General features: G+C 41.8%; 1 protein-coding gene across 2 annotated transcripts in view; it reads left to right on the forward strand.

Annotated features, from left to right (window-relative positions):
- The first annotated feature begins 8,567 nt into the window (after positions 1-8,567).
- gcgra (glucagon receptor a) overlaps positions 8,568-20,372 on the forward strand; it is a 51,416-nt gene continuing 39,611 nt past the window's right edge. Inside the window, exon 1 of one of the 2 annotated variants that reach the window (XM_080775476.1) lies at positions 8,568-8,690. The gene's annotated coding sequence lies outside the window, so the exon portion shown is untranslated. The remainder of the gene's footprint in view (positions 8,691-20,372) is intronic. The other variant, XM_080775477.1, reaches the window with a different exon arrangement.

The following is a 20,372-nucleotide window of genomic DNA, read 5'->3' on the forward strand; positions in this document are numbered from 1 at the left end:
AAGTACCTATTACCTAAGGTTTCAATTAGCCAAAGGAAAATCTGCTTTGAGCTTCATTTCTTTTCAATGTCAAATGTGCAAAGGTTAATTACTTTCATTTACTGCTTGTTTCCTTTTATATAGTTCCTGAATCACCGTCACGCGGGGCCTATTTAGCAGTGATGAATTGGTGAAAGTTTTCTGAAAGAGCACAATAGCCGAACCATGTGCCCTGCATTTATGGCTCGGCTCCTTTTTTCATTAGTTTGAAAGCAGATGGCCTGCATTGTACTTCACGCTCTTATATTCCTCACTGTATATCATAATATGCAACATTTTGTGTGGGTTCATGAATAACACTTAAATCTTTCAAATGATGTGAAAAGCAAGGAAGAAGAATGTGACCTTCACGTCAATAGGCATATACTTCAACAGAGCCCTGTCCTACATTTCATACCTCCGTATACGGTTTCTAGGAAGGGTGAGTGAATGGTGAAGAATGCAATTATACTGCAGTAAAAGTATCAATACAGCAATGTTACTAAAAGTAAAAGTCCAGAATTCAAAATAAGTTAAAGTACAAAAGTATTGGTATCAAAATGTAAGCCTACTTAAAGTACAAAAGTAAAAGTACCCATTATTGTCCCGTTTCACAAGGTATCATATGAATAAAACAATTTTATACATTATGAAAATAGCCGATATAAATCGGCTATTTTCAAAAGATTTTATTCAAATGAAATAGCTGGTCTACAAGCTCTCTTGTGAGCTTGCATTTCAGCCATTTTCAAATAACCAAAGTTTAAATAGGGCTGCAGTGGTTAATGTAGCCTATGTTTTGTAATAATAATTCAAATGTAACTAGTAGTAACTAATGTTTTCAAACAAATGTAGTGCAGTAAAAGTACAATATTTGCCTCTGAGATGTAGTGAAGTATAGCAAAAGTATTGGACATTTGAAAGTACAAAATACCTCAAAATTGTACTTAAGTATTTATTTTTTTATTTGACAAGGACAATGCGCATTAATCAACATGTCAGTTTTCACATCCATGTAAATGGGCCAGAGTTAGCCAGAAGCTAATTTACATCTGTAGTCCTTGAGCAGGATCTTAAAAATTATTACTGGTTGCCAACAGCCAGGATTGAAGTTATGACGTACGTGTGCTCCAGAAAGTGATGTCCAAACATGTCCATTCAGTTGATGTATATTTAATAGCTGCCAAAGCCCTATACTTTTACATAAGTCAAAAGAATATACCGGTAGACAATGAGCCCTCCAAACACAGTCTAAAAACGGTTTGCCTCTGCATGTCAGCAACACCTGCACCTGATTAGGGCCATGGTTAAATACCCCTCCCTGTAACCATGGTAACCAAGGCCTTGATTGACAAGTCCTTCAATGACGGCACAGAATAGATGCATGGCTCAAATGGCTCTTACAGGAAAACAATAAACATTGTACAGCGGACAGTATGAAATGACACCAGTGATAAATAGAGTACAGTACTTGTAAATGTACTATAGGATTGTGTGAGAAGATATAGTAAAATGAATGAGTTAACAAATTCAGTTCTCACTGAGAACTGAATTAGTTATCTCATTCGTCTTGTGATGTGATGGAACATGAGCAATCACATAAACAAAAGCCCACGTCCAACCAATCATATTTGAAAGTGTAAAGGAAGTTATATGAGGGCCATGGTAACACTGACACTGACACAGATTCAGAACGCAAGCCTGTCCCCATGCAGCAGGAATAGTAAATGGTGCATTTATAATAAATTGTGCATTACATTCACCCATTCACAATAAGGTTTCCATTAGCCAAAGTAAAATCTGCTTCGAGCTACATTTATTTTCAATGTCAAATGTGCAAAGGTTAATTACTTTCATTTACTGCTTGTTTCCTTTTATATAGTTCCTGAATCACCGTGCAAGCCTGTCCCCATGCAGCATGAATAGTAAATGGTGCATTTATAATAAATTGTGCATTACATTCACCCATTCACACTCACGTGCGCACGTGCGCACGCATGCACACACACACACACACACACACACACACACACACACACACACACACACACACACACACACACACACACACACACACACACACACACACACATTCATACATACAGAGGAAACCATGAAAGGCACCAACCTTGCACAGGAGCAATAGGGGTTAGAGTTCAATTAACCCTAACCCCCTATGTTTGTATGTTACGACCCAGAATGTCTGGGGATAAATGGGTAAACATAACATATAAACGGGACAGGAAACCGCACTCAAAGTTGAAAAAGACTTTACTGGTACTTCTCAGTCACCGTTACACCTACAGTATACTTGATCATACTACAGCGTCACACAAAAGCAGAGCAGATCCACAAGCTCAAAACGTGCCGCTTCGTGCCACATTCCGAGCTTTTAGAATTGGCTACTTTTGATGCTTTTGAATTTGAATCCTGAAAAGTAACAGTTTTGGACATGTTTCCACCCGACACAGACAGACCTATGGCACAGACACAGACAGACCTATGGCAACATAAAACTTGTCAAGTTTTTCAGAAAACTTGACCTGAATGTCAATTTGGGATTTTGCTGTGCAGACAGACTCACTGAAATGCCACCATAAGGTTCATCTTGTACATAGGCCTAAGAGTAAAAATAACGGTTTCACTCTCTGAACGTGTGCTGATTTCTCAACACTGAGTTCTCACATATTGTTTTTGGTGTGGTATGCAATGGCTGGCGAGCATGACATTTTTGCCTGGCCCGCTGGCTTTCCCTCTGCAGTGAATATTGCCTCCCATCTCCAATTTCCATGAGCAATTTATTTACATCCAAAAACAGCACCCAAGGAAATGGGATAGTTATTTGTATTCGTAATATCAGTGGTGGACATGATGTGTCAGTGTGGTTTGAACACAAACTGAAATACATTCATACCCAGATAGCTTGCTCAGAATGCTCACCCATCCACCCCACCAACCACCATCAGCTGTTGAAATTAACTGAAGAGAACAGTCAATTTAGAATCATATAAAATATTCAAGATGTGAATATACCGGTATAGGGACTGAGGTCCTGAAGCGACAAAAGGATACAGTAATAAATCTACGGCAGTGGTTTTCAACCAGTGGTCCTTGAGGGGGTTCCAGTTGGTCCCCAGCTACTGTAAATGATGGAGAGTAGGCCTATAGGTAACCAAATGGACCCTTATAGGTCTTTAACTCTTGAGAGTATAACATGTTTCATTTTACACTCTCAAGAGTTAATTAGAAGTTAGAGTTAAAGAAGAATGGTTATTTTGAACGTTTGCCTGTTATCCCTCCTATGGTAGGCCTACCAACATATGAGCTCCAGACATTAGTAACTTCATGCAACGAGGCGTTTCCGGCAGAACCCTCATCCTTGGTCTGCCCATGCAGGGGTCTCCTTCAGAACCCTCATCCTTGGTCTGCCCATGCAGGGGTCTCCTTCAGAACCCTCATCCTTGGTCTGCCCATGCAGGGGTCTCCTTCAGAACCCTCATCCTTGGTCTGCCCATGCAGGGGTCTCCTTCAGAACCCTCATCCTTGTCTGCCCATGCAGGGGTCTCCTTCAGAACCCTCATCCTTGGTCTGCCCATGCAGGGGTCTCCTTCAGAACCCTCATCCTTGTCTGCCCATGCAGGGGTCTCCTTCAGAACCCTCATCCTTGGTCTGCCCATGCAGGGGTCTCCTTCAGAACCCTCATCCTTGGTCTGCCCATGCAGGGGTCTCCTTCAGAACCCTCATCCTTGGTCTGCCCATGCAGGGGTCTCCTTCCAGAACCCTCATCCTTGGTCTGCCCATGCAGGGGTCTCCTTCCAGTGAACCCTCATCCTTGGTCTGCCCATGCAGGGGTCTCCTTCAGAACCCTCATCCTTGGTCTGCCCATGCAGGGGTCTCCTTCCAGTGAACCCTCATCCTTGGTCTGCCCATGCAGGGGTCTCCTTCCAGTGAACCCTCATCCTTGGTCTGCCCATGCAGGGGTCTCCTTCCAGTGAACCCTCATCCTTGGTCTGCCCATGCAGGGGTCTCCTTCCAGTGAACCCTCATCCTTGGTCTGCCCATGCAGGGGTCTCCTTCCAGTGAACCCTCATCCTTGGTCTGCCCATGCAGGGGTCTCCTTCCAGTGAACCCTCATCCTTGGTCTGCCCATGCAGGGGTCTCCTTCCAGTGAACCCTCATCCTTGGTCTGCCCATGCAGGGGTCTCCTTCCAGTGAACCCTCATCCTTGGTCTGCCCATGCAGGGGTCTCCTTCCAGCGCGACGTGCATCGAGGCGAGGACATCTTTAAATATTTGTTGGACATCAAAGTAAGGATATTGTGGATATGATGAGGTAGATGGAACCAAATAAATACGGTTTAAAAGGCAACTAAAGTAAATGCATTTAAAAATGAAATGAATCCAATGCAATTGCCTTCTTGTAATTTAGTTTTACAGTCAAGTGAGTTCATTAAAAATGTCTTTTTTTGTATCATCCTTTAAAGCTAAAGAAACCATCAGTTTTCTTTTCTCAGAGGCCTAATTTGTGGAACTATAAATTCAGTCTATTCCGCATTTGCAGACATATCTCCCTTCAGGCAGTCCTTCAGGGATGGTGTGCTTTTAATGTTACCCGACAGCAGAGTCCAAATAATGCTGAAGAAGGTCTTTGACCGAAACATTGCCAAATAAAATTGTTCATATTGCAAGTGCAGACGGTGTATGTGCGGGTCTTTGTGCACTTTATGTGCATTTTTTTTAATGCCTGACAGCAGAGTAACATTAAATAAGATAATAGCCTGTAGAGAGAGAGAGAGAGCATGTAGAGAGAGAGAGAGAGAGAGAGAGAGAGAGAGAGAGAGAGAGAGAGAGAGAGAGAGAGAGAGAGAGAGAGAGAGAGAATAAGCAGTAAGAGGAAAAGGAGACGGGAATAAGAATGTTGTGTTTCATTTGACATGACGGTATAAAACCTGAGACAGTTGTAGTTGGGAGTTGTATTTGTGTAGACTGATTTCAAATAAAAGAACAAAAAAACCCATTCCTAATACTGATCAGAGAGACCAGAGAGCACCGAATAATGTGCAGTAGGCTATAGCACAGGATTTCTTATCTAGACTCAGTCTAAACTACCGGTATTTGTATTTAATTGTTAAAACTGGTAAATGGACCTCCATTTATATATTAATGCAGTCCATTTACCATTTTTGTATAGGCCTAGGTCAGTCGACAAGAATCTTAGACTAAAGCTAGACTAAAACATTTCAGATGACTAAAATATGACTAAAACTAAACAGAATTTTGTTCAAAAGACTATGATTTAAAAAATGCTGTCAAAATCAACACCCTGCACCAAATAAAAAGCAATGAAACACTGCTGTCTGACCTCACTGTCTCCCTCTGCTGGATGCTTGTTCAGCCACACATGCACCGTGCACACACGCAAACACGCGCGTGCGCACACACACACACACACACACACACACACACACACACACACACACACACACACACACACACACACACACACACTCCTGTCAGGGTTTAAATGGTTTAAATGGTTAAACGTTTTCCGACCAAAGGGATTCAGATAGCCTGCACTGTATTCCTTTTCCAGGAGATTTTTCAGCACCAATCTCCATGAACCCAGAGCAGGCTATTTATATTTTATTTTATTAAATTATTTAGTAATCCAATTTAGTATTTAAAATGTCTTTGATGTACGTTACCATGTTAAGTAGTTTAGAAAGTGTTCTCTTTTTCAGGCTCATTTTGGGTCAAATGACCAGACAGACAGTGTAACTACAGTAGGCCTAATCTGTGGCTGATGGCTACTATTGCTGTCCAGTCCAGTCCAGCATTATAAATGAAGCATCGCATTAGTTCATGCAGGGCACACAAGTCATACAACTTGCGAATTTCAATCAGCCATGCTTTTCCACACACGAACCACACCCAAGCGCCGGCCACCGAGAGGAATCATTGAAGCCAAATCGTAGGTACTGCAGCTTGAGCTAAACCGGGCATAAAACATGAATGCACGCTCTGCTCCGCCCACTCCACAGTGGCGGTGCTCGTTCGTGACTCTCACGCGCACGCACGCACGAGCGATTCGCAGTGCTTATTCATGCTTTCGGCCCGGCGCATTCATGAATTCAAATATATGACGTTTTTAGGCCCAAAATGGGCCGAGCCCACCACTTTTCCAACCCGGAAGAAGGGGAGAAAAGGGAGTATGCGCTGGGTGAGCAACTCTATGCAAGTGGATGGGAGGGGAGTTCCGGTGCCGACTATTATTTATAACTCTACAATATGACCACACCTCATTGTCTCAAACAAGGCGGTCTATTTAAATATGGTTACCTCCTTCACTGGATCTCAGCTTTTCAATTTCTGCCACACGCTGCTGCTGCTGCTAGCACAGCTTACCTCCACCACCCCAGCCTCCACCTTATAGTTTTGAGTCTTGCATTACTCAAACATGTACATTTAATGTTGAACTAAAATTCATGTGTGCATGCTTCCATAGTAAACTAGAATCCAATGTTTGCATGGCTCTAAACCTAAATTCAATGTTATAGGGAATCTAGGACAATGGCTTTAAGGCTTTAATGTTAAATTGCATTCAAGTTTGCATGACTCAAGTAATCTGATTAATGTCTTGCTATGGGCCTAGGCCTGCTCTCTGTGTTGTTGTTGTTGTTGTTGTTGTTGTTGTTTTTTTGCATATCGTCATCGTCATCATTTGATTCATTGATTTGACTCCCCAATCCAATCGTTCATGCTGCATGAGTGCCAAGCAGGGAGGCGGACACTCTCACCATAAGGCCACTGGCTCCTACAACATCAACAACAAACTATACAAACTACTGCACGTGGTGAGAAATGTACAGTAGATTGCAATGTTGTTGTAGTCATATCACTATTGTACCAGAAAACCACACAAGCAGCTTATTTGCTTATCCGCTTATTTGGAAAAACAGGAATTCCTGGTGTAACTGTTTCAAAATCCTCACTCTTCTAAATGTGAACTTTGCCCATAGGGGGGTTCAAAGGTCATATTTGACATGTCAATGTGTAACAAACACTGTCAGGTAGTAACTTCTCCCTCAAATGCAATAAGTTACAACTTACAAATTGCACCGTTAAGATAGATTCTTTGATCGAAACATAACTTCATTGGACATATAGCAACAATTGTTTATCACCAGCATTTCAATGATTTACCTTTTCCCCTTTGTACAGTGTTTTGTATTTGTTGTTGATATTACTGTGTTATTCTTCATGCTATGTTGATGAATTGAATTACATATACTGTGTAAACAAGTCCCAGAACTTTTTTTGTTGACTGTACCATGGCTGTTTACATTTCTGACTAATAAGTATTCAATCAATCAATCAATTATAAAGAAGATATTTGAACATTTGGGCACGAAGAAAACAATATAAAACATGATTGTTCTCCAAAGAGAACAGAACACTTTGATCATCAAGAGATGAGGGGCACAAATAAAGATGCCAGCTGACAACAGGGAACAATAGACTACTATTCCAGTGGGTATAATATCTCACTGAATCAACCAATTATTTATGTGGTGACTGTGACCATGTGATATGAAAACCTATAGGAGGTTTCACGGGACAATATGTGCACGTGCTCTGCTCTGCTCCCCATCCACACACGAGGCTTTATAGCCTATACACCAGTGGTTCCTTTTTCATGTACTTCCAAATTGGCACTAATTGGCCCGCTGACCCCTATTTGAAAAGATGTGCCAGGGACCCCCATATGATAAGATTTTTATGGCTCTATCCATAAAAACCCGTTTTCGATCAACCCATTTAATTTCAAGGACCACAGGTTTGACATGCATTAGCCTACGGACCCCCATTTAATGGCATTTCCATCTCTGAGACCCCAATTTATTTTGTAAAATCAATGTTAATTGAATGGTTCCATTTGTCCACTCTCAGAGTTACAGACCCATAAGGGTCCATTTGGTTCCAAACTATAATTTAGCTGGGGACCCCCTGGAACTCCCTCAAGGACCCCTGGGAGGCTCATGGGGGTCCCCGGACGGACCCCACTTTGGGAACCACAACCACTACACACACCACCACACAAGTGCACATGCACGCACGCACGCACGCACACACACACACACACACACACACACACACACACACACACACACACACACACACACGTGACACACACACACACACACACACGCTCGTCTCAAACGCGCGCGCATGGACACAAGGAAACCATGCATTTTTAATGCCTCTCTCTCTCTTCCACAGAAGTGCAGACTCGAGGTATACACACAGCACAAGCACACAGCGGTGATGCGCGGGGCTGTAATTTCACTTTCCTTTTACTTCTCCAGTTCTCCAGCTACGGACCCCTCGTGACGTCACACACGGGAGTAAGAGGCTCAAGTAGGTCTACAAACACAAGCCGCCGAGAGCCGCTCCTCTCAGTGCGTCTCACTCTGATACACACAGAGGCAGCGAAGCTTTCTGCACTTTACAACGTGAGTTTTGACCCGTTTGTCAGTTGACGTTGCAGTAGTTGGCGTTGTTTTGAAAGTTGGATTACAGCGCGCAGCTGAAAGGAAAATGCCTCTCAGAAGATGAGCAGTCGCGAATGTGAAGTGGAGACTGGGAAACAAGCGGAACCTCATGCTGTCAGTGGTAGGCCTATATTAATTTATTTATCGGGACCAGTTGCTCCTTGGCATTTGGACAAATGTTAGTCACTCACTGCTGCGGAGATTAATGGTTTCAGCAGCTGATTGTTGTTTAAACACTGTACACTGGGTGAATAGAATATCATTAGATTAAACCTATCAATTAAAATAACTATCAAAATAACTCAGACTCAGTTGGATGACACAATTACAAGCTATCTTAATTTACACAGATTGAAAACAAAAAAGTGATACAAAAGTAATGTTTTACCCCTATAAGCCTATAAACATATTACAAATCCAAAAGATCGAATTAAAGCTAATAAGTCTATCTGTATGTTTCTTGGTAAAAAAATTCCCAGCTGAATTTTCAGCCAGCATCACGTTTTTAGTTTTCTGTTAACTGGATTTATTAATGGAAAACTAGTGACTTTGACTTAGCCTATAGCCTACATAATGTATAATGATTATTATAATTTCTATTATTATGTTACATATTGACATATGGGCTGGCTGTAGCCAAAGTCAAGATCACCTCATTGAGTCAAAACCAAAACAGATCAAGTCCAAAACCATGCAATACCAGAAGTGGTCTGCCTAAGATGAAAACATTGGCGAAACCCCTCAAAACTGATATGACCTCTACTTGGAAGTGTTTTTCTCTACTACTGGGTAGAACAGTCTGTAATGATAGCTTTGTATAAATGTTTGATAATACTGGTGCTGATTTCAGGCAGTGAAGATGTACAGCAAAAGATCACGCACCACAAGAGACACATTTACATCATGAGCTATAGATGTGAGAGAGTCTTCTTCATACCAATATCTACATATCTCTGTGTGTGTGTGTGTGTGTGTGTGTGTGTGTGTGTGTGTGTGTGTGTGTGTGTGTGTGTGTGTGTGTGTGTGTGTGTGTGTGCGTGTGCGTATGCGTATGTATCTACATACAGTATGTATGTAGGCTATGTGTCTGTGTGTCTGTTGCATGTCTTGAGAACCGTTCATCAAATTGACATGACTCGTGAACTCCACCGGTGCACTGCACTAAGTGGTAGGCCTACCAATGCAAACTTTTCACTGGTCAACAGTAGTCTGCAATCCACAGCTGCAATGCATTGTGTATGCAAAAGATGCTTAGTAGAGAGAAAGTGGAGAGGTCTAGGTGTGCGGAGGTGTGCGGGAGCTCCTGAGTGTCAACTGAGCGTCAACTGTGTTTGGTAGATTTGACAGGTCTTGGATTTAAACTGCCGGATTGATTCGGGTACTTAGATCCCTAACAGTCAGATCACTATTTGTGATCACTATTGTGTGATCATGTTGTTTGTATATCATGGGGGTCTCTCTGTATTCACTTTAGTCTGAGGAAGGGCGAGAGCCTGAAACATCACAGCAGCACTCATGCAGGTGCAATAAAAAAATAACCTACAACTGGAGCCTACAGTGTGTGAGCGTTCTCTTTCTAGTTCTCATGTCATATTTTTTCGCTTAGCACCCTTCCCAATTTGGGGTGTGGATGTCTCTCCTCCGTCCTCCCTTTACATTCAACAGTAGAGTCTGCACACTCTACTGGCCAATGTGTTCAACTTCTTTTTAGTAGCTACAGTATGTCAATCAGAAAATTGTAAAATAATTGTCAAAAGCCTTTGACAATTATTCATATTCAATTCAATTCACAGAGGAGTTAATTGTCTGAAAAGTAATTTTCTCCAATTAGATTCACTTGAACCATGTAGCCTACTGTATGTGAGAGTGCACAGCCCCCCCCCCCCCTCCCCAAGCATGTCATATTCCATTACACTGAGTGCAGCTATACTTGCTACTATTGTCTGGTAAACTCCACACGTGGCTAACTGACTGAGCAAATATATTCATGGCTGGCCACCGACCGTAGCACATCTGCTGAAGCCATCAACTGTCAGTGATGCATGTTCCCTAGCCGCGCATTAGCCTGTTTATACAGGTGCACACTCGATGAATTAGCGATGCGATGCTGTATGTCTTTGAGTTAATTTGCAAATATTAGCAGTCCAGCCCGCACGGATACTCCCAATGCATGCAAAACACACATTAAGCCCGTTTTATACTTAGTGGCTCGCCGGTGTCGTGTGCACCGAAAATTGCAGCTCTACAAGCTCACAATGCGCCACGCTGTGACGCGTTGTGAGCTTGTAGAGCTGCTATTTTCAGTGCACATCAACACCCACACACACAAATAAGTATTACAGTAACTCAGGCTTTAGTGCCCTTATGATGAACTGTGTAATCTTCTGCAAACACCGCGCTATGGTCAGCAAAGCAAAGGCTTTAATGTATGTTTATGGAAATGTTGTTGAAGGATTATAGGTTGTATTCATGATTAATACATTACATAGTTTTGATTCTCGTCAACATCCACTGTAAAAGCCTAGTGGTTAATTGACTATAATTAAGCCTTGAGGAGAGTAAACTTCTCTCTTTTAATTGAGAACCAAATAGACCTGCCAACATTATGGATCCGCGGGGTCCATATGACAGGTCTTTATTGCCATTGCAGGTTGAATAACATCTTGCTCTCTCATTCACTGTCTCTCCCTACATCAATTGATGTGTCACAGACTAGAGCTGGACTCGATCGCTTCTGTTCTGACAGGAAACTGAGACCTCTAAGTGTTTCTCAGATCTGTTAGTGAAACACTCACTTTTAAAATGTTAAGTTCTTCCTTAATAATGCATTGTGCAAATTACAATTAGAGCTTAGACTTCAAATGCAGTAGCTTTGCTTGGTGCAGGCATGGGGGTTTGCATTCCCAGTGCACAGTGGGATATAATGACAGTTGATGTTGTCATAGTCTGCAAATAAGATGAGTAACTACAAAAATGTGCTGTCCAGGTCTCCACCAGGCCAGGTAGTAGAAGTCAATCTTCTTAGCCAATCGGGATGAAATATGAAACAATCAGACAGGTCCATCTTGATGACATGACTATATAATGTGTATCAATTTGCAGGATGTTTTGGACAACATCTGCAAGAGTAATACAGCAATTTGTTCCTTTGTAAAGCGGCCTCCTGGTGGCGCTGTAACAGGCCAATGTGAAAAATACACTGCAGGGAGTGTGTGTGTGCAGTTTCATGTCGATCGGGCCAAAGGTGTCGGAAATTAGCTTTACACAAACGGACACGCACGCGAGCACACACACACACACACACACACACACACACACACACACACACACACACACACACACAGACTGGGGTGAAAACATAGCCTCGGCTATGCCTTCGGCCTGGCGTAGACAATTACATGCTGGCTACAACAGTTTCTCATACTGCTTGGTTTACTTGAAGATCACAGGAGAAGAGGGAATCTATAGTCTACTTGAAGATCACAGGAGAACAGGGAATCTATAGTCATCTTTTTGTGAACAGAAGAGTACCATGAGATCATGGTCAAAAGTGCTGAGGTCAATTCCACAGGCCAACGTAGGCTTTCTTTGGCTTCACTGTACCTCTTTGATCTGGAACATGTTGTCAAGTCTTGTCAAATCAACTACGACAAGAGGAAGCCCTGTAGAATATCAAAGAGGTGTGGTGCATTCCCATGGGGTCGGCTATACTCATTCTTACCACTTATGGCTTGGCCACTGGTAAGAAAATGCAAATACATACGTTTGATTTCCTGGACTTGTAATTAGGTTAGTGCAGGGTATCAGATATTTAACACTGAAAAGATTGAAGCCGGTCGTTTAGTCAAGGCTTAAAAAACGAATTTAACCACGCCTACCACATACCACTGTCTATCAGGTTCTGGATCGAGTTGAGAGACAGGTGAAAGAAAGGTTTTGAGAAAGTAGGACTGGATGGGTTCATAGTGTGGGCTTTCAATTGTAGGACAAGATTACAGACGCTCTTAATCCAGAGTGATTTATAAGCAAGAACAGTGCATGGTATTGGTAATGTATCAACAGATTGATAGATGTGATAGAAAGAATGCAGCAGAAAGAGAGACTGAAACATGGATAAAATTCACACACGCGCGCACGCACACGCACACACACACACACACACACACACACACACACACACACACACACACGTGTGGTCTCAGGTTTAAACGGTCCCCTTCTGATTGACCTGGAGGTCTAAGAATAGCCTCCACTACAAAAGGCTGTCAGCCCGTATTTCCACAGAGCAAATGCCAGAAAGACGATAAGGGCCTGTCTGGATACGGCTGCTGGCCTGCATGGGCTCCACTCAGCCATGTGTGTCTGCCAATATCAGCTCAGTAATGTTCACCTCGCACCCACACACACACCAAGCATACGTTGGTGAGCACACGCATGCACGCACACACGCACACACTTTGTGTAACTATGTACATACGTGAGGTATTTCTTTACTTTCTTCAGTATTTACAATTTCAATACTTTTAGTTCTACTCCACTACATCGATCTCAGAAGAAGATATTCTACTTCTACTCTAGATTTTGACGAATATTACAAAACATGCATTACTGTAACCACATGTACATTACCCCACATACATAACCATAACCACATACATTACTGTAACCACTTCAAACGGATCCACAGTTGTGTAATGTTTTCACTGACCCCCCTCGAGTTGTGTTCCAACGAGGGAGAAATCTGAGGGACTCACTTGTCCATTCAGATCTCCCCCCTCTCAGCGCACTTTGACCCCCATCCCACAGGGAAACTACAAATGTGGTGCCTGTGCCCAGTGCAACAGCACTGTAAAATGCACAAGTTTCAAGCACCCACATTCAGGTAAAAACATTCCCATTAAAAGTATTATCACATGTACTACACAAGGGGTGATATATATACAGTAATCTATTGTCCTTGTGGCAAATATTATGTGGGCAAAACCACACGTGGCCTTAAGACCCGTATTAGTGAGCACTGCAGTGCCATTAGATGTAAAATCTTTCTTCTCCTGTTGCTACACACTATAGGCTGGCCATCATATCTCTGCTCTCCGTTATATAGGCATCGAAAAGGTCCCTGCCAACAGAAGACAAAGCACTCCTGGAGAGAGAATCCTACTGGATATCAACCCTTGGCTCTTATTACGGCCTTAACAGTTTTCCTATGACAGCTAGTAGAGCTTAAAGTTAGCAAACCTTTTTTTCAAACCCATTCCCCTCTACCTGTGTCCTCCAGTGTTTACTGCAAATGTAAATCTTTTTTGAATATGGGTTCTATTTATGATATCGAAATGTATCTTCTTGCCACTTGAATTGTACAGTAATTACATTAGTATGGTCTATAATATAACAGACCCTCAGGTGCCCTACCAATTCGGCCTTCTCTCTTTCAGGAGTTTGACCAAAGAACTGCCCTGTTCCATTTAATTTATTTACCTTTCATAGTGTTTTGAGTGTTTTCTCTGTAAAACTAATATATTCTGTCTCCCCAGCTTTTCTAGATGTTTTCTAATATTTATAAAATGTATTTAAATCTCTTAAATTAATATAAAAATGCTATTACAAATATTTAACCAATGACTTAAAATGTATTTATTATTGCACATAGCTAAACAGTAAACACATCTTGTGCATTGAATGTTTACTTATTCTGGTTATATTTGTATATTATGCATGGTTACCTGCCTCGAAATGGCAAAATTGATTGGTTTTTCCTGATGAAAAACCAATCAACGTGACGACCACACCCCCTATGGAGTCCACCTGTTGTTGCTCCCCTATAGGTGTTTCCACACCTGAGCGGAAAACGGCCGACAGCCGCGGACAGTTTTTAGACAGCTGGTGGATGGAAAAGAAGCTCCACCTGACTGCCACGACGGACAGATTCCTGGAAACGCTCTCGAGGTGGAGCTTAATTTCCATCCACCAGCTGTCTAAAAATATGGAAAAGAAGCTGTGGACAGCCGAGAACGTCTGCGGTTAGTAAGTGTGGCAGCACCTTATAAGTGTGTGTTTGTCCTCTGGCTGGTTTATTCTTAACCACTTCAACCCTATGCATACTCGAAAATAGCCGATCTCACATGCGCGTTGCATTGTTGTATACATTTGTTGTTGTATAGATTTGGAAACTTGTGAAATGGGACATTCTGCACAATGAGCACATTTACTTCTGGCACTTTTACTCAAGTACATTTTGAATACGGGACTTCTACTTGTAACAGAGCCTATCCACGTTGCAGTACTTTTACTTGAGTTAAACACGTGAGTACTTCTTCCATCACTGATACGTCCTACACACAGTCACACGCACACGCACAAATCCAATCCAATGTTTTATACACAATTGAATGGGAAGGATCAGAACCAATCCTTTCCTGTTAGCGGTTTAGGAAATACCTGATTGAATTGACATCGACTCCCATGTTGCTACTAGCCTCTGTTTGATAGCTGATTATGTTGCGCGCCCTTCAGGCACGTGCAGCTTTAAACGGATAAGCTGTGAGTTTATTAAATCTTACCAAGCACACGTAGTGTGCAAGTCGCAAAGTACAACTGTCGGTCTGCTATAATGAAAGCTCTTCAAGCAGAGCTCTTTATCTCCTGCAGAAAATGCAATTATTGATATCAGATTTTTATAGGGCAATAAACACGTACAGTAGTAAGTACACGCATAATGTTGTGACAGAGAAACTGTACTGCACACAGTCACATCATGCATACTGTTGTATTCATGGGAAAACGGTTTGGTTTAATACTTTAGTATTCTATCGTGTTTTTGTGAAACATACAGACAAAGCAAGCTGATTTTCAAGATAATTATGGGAGGACTTTTGTCGTTTCAACAGCATAACTAGATACAAAAGACAATTCAAAAGCAAATGTTTCAATTTAAAATAGTGGGTATAGCAACAGTACGGCGTGCCTTACAACAGGGATACTCAAATAGATTTACCTGTGGGCCACATTACAAAAATGGCAAGGGGCCAGGGGCCAGTAGATAAAATTACGACATTAATGATACTTGATAACTTCTCTCTTTCAATTGCTTTATTTTCGCAAAATGTATCAAAGTACAATGTGCATGGCATGCACACAATATGTAAATAAATAAATGTGTTACATTTTCTTGCATAAACACAAAGAGCTGTTTCCATAACTGCACAAATTATTGCAGAAAACATGAGTAGCTGTTATAATAACATAATAACATAACATGAGTAGCTCTTTGCCTGCCTGCCTGCCTGTCTGTCTGTCTGTCCATGAGTAGTTATTTGTCTGTCTGTCAATGAGTAGCTGTCTTACTGTCTGCCTGTCTATGAGTAGCTGTCTGCCTGCCTGTCTATGAGTAGCTGTCTGTCTGTCTGCCTGCCTGCCTGTCCAATTGTCCATGAGTAGCTGTCTGTCTGCCTGTCTGAGTAGCTCTCTGCCTGCCTGCCTAATTGTCCATGAGTAGCTGTCTGTCTGCCTGTCTATGAGTAGCTGTCTGCCTGCCTGCCTAATTGTCCATGAGTAGCTGTCTGTCTGCCTGTCTATGAGTAGCTGTCTGCCTTCCTGCCTGTCCAATTGTCCATGAGTAGCTGTCTGTCTATGAGTAGCTGTCTGCCTGCCTGCCCAATTGTCTATGAGTAGCTGTCTGTCTGTCTATGAGTAGCTTAGCGCTTTTGGAAGTAGATATCTGATGTTCGAGCTAACAAGCTTGTTAGCTAGACAATCATTATTTTCACCAATAATACCTTTTGTATTAGGGATTATACTGTAAATGAGGATTTATGCCACTGCTGAATCTCTGGAGCAAATTAAGAACCAAGCCTTGAATCTCACAGGGGAGATAATCAGATTGTGTACTGTATATATAATAGTAGAATGTGACTGTGTGTGTGTGTGTGTGTGTGTGTGTGTGTGTGTGTGTGTGTGTGTGTGTGTGTGTGTGTGTGTGTGTGTGTGTGTGTGTGTGTGTGTGTGTGTGTGTGTGGTGTGTGTGCACGTGTGCGTGCGTGCATATGCAATTATGCATGCATGCACCTAACACATGTGTGCATGCTTGTGTGTGTCCATGTGTGTGTTTTGTAACTGGATCGTAAACATTAGTCCGGCATGACCATTGCCCTCACGGTACGCACTATAACCCAAACTCTAACCTAACATTATTCAGGCTATTGAGACTTCAGTATAATAGCGTCTATTGTCAGGCCCCAGAACATCAACTTCCCATAGGAGCGCACTTGTTACATTGCAGAAACAAATTGAATGTGCAGTTCTTTGGAGAGAAACCTTGGAGAGAAGTCATCCTCCATTGCATTTCCGTGTTCTTGTTTATGGGTTTTGCAACTTTTGCCGTTGGGTAACAGCCTCTAAAGTGATGTAATTCTGAAACACATCCTTCCTGTGTTAAGATAATCACCTAAAGACCCAAAATGAAAGGTAGGCACAGAGATAATCAGGGCTTAACCATATAAATGAAAGGTAGGCACAGAGATAATCAGGGCTTAACCATATACTTCATTGACTGGCGTCCCCCAGGGCTCTCTACTTGGCCCCATCCTTTTTCTCTCTATACCAAATCTCAATCAAAATAGGCTACAGGGTTTAAAAAAGAAATAGCAAATCTCCAAGCTCAAGCACGGCACAAAGTGCCACGCTATGAGCTTGTATATCTACTATTTTTGAATAGCCAAAATATCTCAAATTACACTGATGCTTTCCAGGTTTTAAGATCAATTTAAGATCTATTATATTGCCATTTTCTATGCAACTCTGCAATTCTTAGTTTCATATTTGAATACCAAATCAGCATTTGTTGCATAAGATCAACTATAATGAGAGAGGGCGAGAGCACTCAGCCAATACAGTAATTCCTTCAAACTCAAATATTCATAATTAGGCCAACTACTCCCCTTCAAGTGTTCTGAAGGGGTCTTTCTTTCCTCTAAACCTCTACAACAGCAGGAAGGGATTTGTACAGCAGGAAGGGATTTATAGCATTGTTTAGTTACTTTACATTCTGCCAATTAGATTTGATTGGTGTAAAAGGCATAGCAGATTGACTTTAAGAGGGTCATGGCTGAAATAACCTATACAGTATTCAACACATGCAAAACCAACATGTCACTATGATGGAAGGCTAAGCACATTCCTTGTCAACTTTTGGCCCCATTGCACTACTTCCAGATGAGTTACTGTACACACCACCAGAGGGTGGCTACATGACTACTTGCTAAGGAACCGCACCGGCTACACAGATCAATATAACTTGAGTTCATTGGAATACCCTTTAGGGCCTTTACCCATTTTATATGCACTGCATTGTACTGCACTAGGTGTTGTGAGCTATTTTCACACTGTTTGCCTCTTACAATTTGGCCAATTTGGTATTAAAAAGGTCTTAAAAGTCCTGTGCAGCCAGATACCCTGTATAGTGTATACTGTATGTTGGTTTGTTTACTGTTTTTTATATATATATATATATATATATATATGTTTATTGGTAGCAGGTTTCAACAATGTAAAACAGTTTGAACATTTCCATTGGGAACCACTGGTGTACTGTACTGTACTGTACTGTACTGTACTGTACTGTACTGTACTGTAGGACCATCTATATTCTATTTCAGACTCTCCCATTCAGTGAACACTGTGATACATCTGTGTAAGATGAGAGGTGGAACTGGAGATGGAAATACAAAAAGGTGGATATCAAAGTAGAATCGATAAACAGCCACAAAACCACCGGGGCGGATTGAAAAGACACATGAACACAGCAAGGTTTAGCATTTTCCCCAAAGCTCTTTATAAACCCTTGAGGAGATAAAGGTATTGATCCATTGCGTGTTTTTCTTTTTTTCTTTTGTAGTTTTCCCTTCAGATCTATGGTATGTTGGTGCTGCACTAAAAATATTCCCTCCTCCCTGTGTGGGGTCGAAGGACAAGTGGAGTTTCTCTTTGCTCCCCAACACAGCCTATTATCACAGTACAGAGCACAAACAGTCATTCTATCTGAGTAACTGCTCAGCTGGAAAGTGTCGCAATCATTCCTTTGCCCCAAGGGACATAGCTTCCAGTGGTGGAATGTAACTATGTAGACTACTCAAGTATTTACTTAGGTACTTTTACTTTACTGGAGTATTTCAAAATGTCAGTACTTGTACTTCTACTCCACTACAGCTCAGAGGCAAATATTGTACTTCGACTCCACTACAATTATTTGAAAACTTACTAGTTACTAGTTAGTTACTTAAGCAACCAATTACACGAGAGGGTGTGGTTTAACGTGATTATTGCCACGACAGTGATGCGGTCAGGAACGAGACGTAGTCGAGTTCCGCAAGCATCACTGAAGTGGCAATAATCATGTTGACAAATCTCTTATGGGGTCCCTGGCACAAAAGCATTTTCAACCTGTCAACCTGCGTCACTGACTGGAGCGCTGAGGTCAGCGTGGTAAGGACCTGTGTGTGTGTGTGTGTGTGTGTGGGGGGGGGGGGGGTATGGACAATGGACCTTCAGGTGCTGTGTACACACAGCGGGGGACATTGATCTCTATCCACCCACACTGTGTGGATAGAGGTTGCACATACATGTAAGTGTATGTGTATGCACATGCATGCACACAAACACACACTAGAGACAGACTGACGATATATCGTCCATTATTTGACATTTTTCATAGTGTCTGTATCTGCAATTATGCAGCCAAACGTGTCACGCTTTCAAACTGACCTCCCTACTTTGGGCATGATGACATTAGCCGAAAGATTTCAAACGTTTTCAAAAGTTTCCCCACAGTTTAAATCAATAAAACATAGCGTTGACAAATATTGGTCAAAATATTGGTTCGTCTAGGACCCAAATATCTGGCATTCTTCCACCTTTAAAGGTAGCTCTCCACCATACCGATGTCGGCGGTAATTGTTGGAAAGCAGCAGTGGGTACACTGTTGAATCTGCTGTTGACTTCATCCGACTGCCAGTCTGTAGTAATCTGTAGTCCGAGTTCCCAGAAGTTTTCGGGAGGGGCGACCTTAACACATACACCACTTGCTGATGTCTGAGTTACTCTGACAGGCCAGCACCATCCATGCATAAGTGGTAGTGTTGGTTTCAGCAGTAAAATAAGTTTAATAAGTTTTGATCAGCATTGAAAAATAAAGTTCAATTCAGCAGTGGTGTTCTTTAATGTCAGCGCTCCGGTTAAGATGACAATCCTCATGATTAGAAAGAGGCGGCGAGAAAGAGGACATCTTCATATTTTATCAATCCGTTACCCCAAAGCCATGTAGTGCTTTGTACTACACAGCTTACTGACTATACTGAGGGACTTGATTCACATCTCAGCAGGATTAAGACGGGGGCTGGAATCCCTGCAGTTCCATCATGGAGTGAACTTTACACGTCCACTGCTTTATCTACATTGCCAGTTGCTAGTTCATAAATTATAGGGAGATGTAATGCAGTAGATATCCATTTCCTTCCATTTTCACTTTTTTCAGTTTTTTCTCATTCCTTGATCACCACACCTAATCAATAAAGAGTGAATTGTGTTTTAACAGAGCAATAGTAAAAGCTTTGATGCATCAAATATGGGTTTTCGATAATGCAGTTCAAGCCCTCAAGGTATTACACGAGTATATAGCAAAAAAGGGCAGAAACTGTTCATTAAACAAAACAAAACCAAATAGGATGTATTTCTTAGGTCATATTGATCGTTTTGCTCAAAGAAAGGAACATAAACTGGAGTTAATTTAATCAAAGTAATGCATCATCTC

The sequence above is a fragment of the Protomyctophum bolini genome, assembly GCF_963924005.1.
Source record: "Protomyctophum bolini genome assembly, chromosome: 11".
Taxonomy (NCBI): domain Eukaryota; kingdom Metazoa; phylum Chordata; class Actinopteri; order Myctophiformes; family Myctophidae; genus Protomyctophum; species Protomyctophum bolini.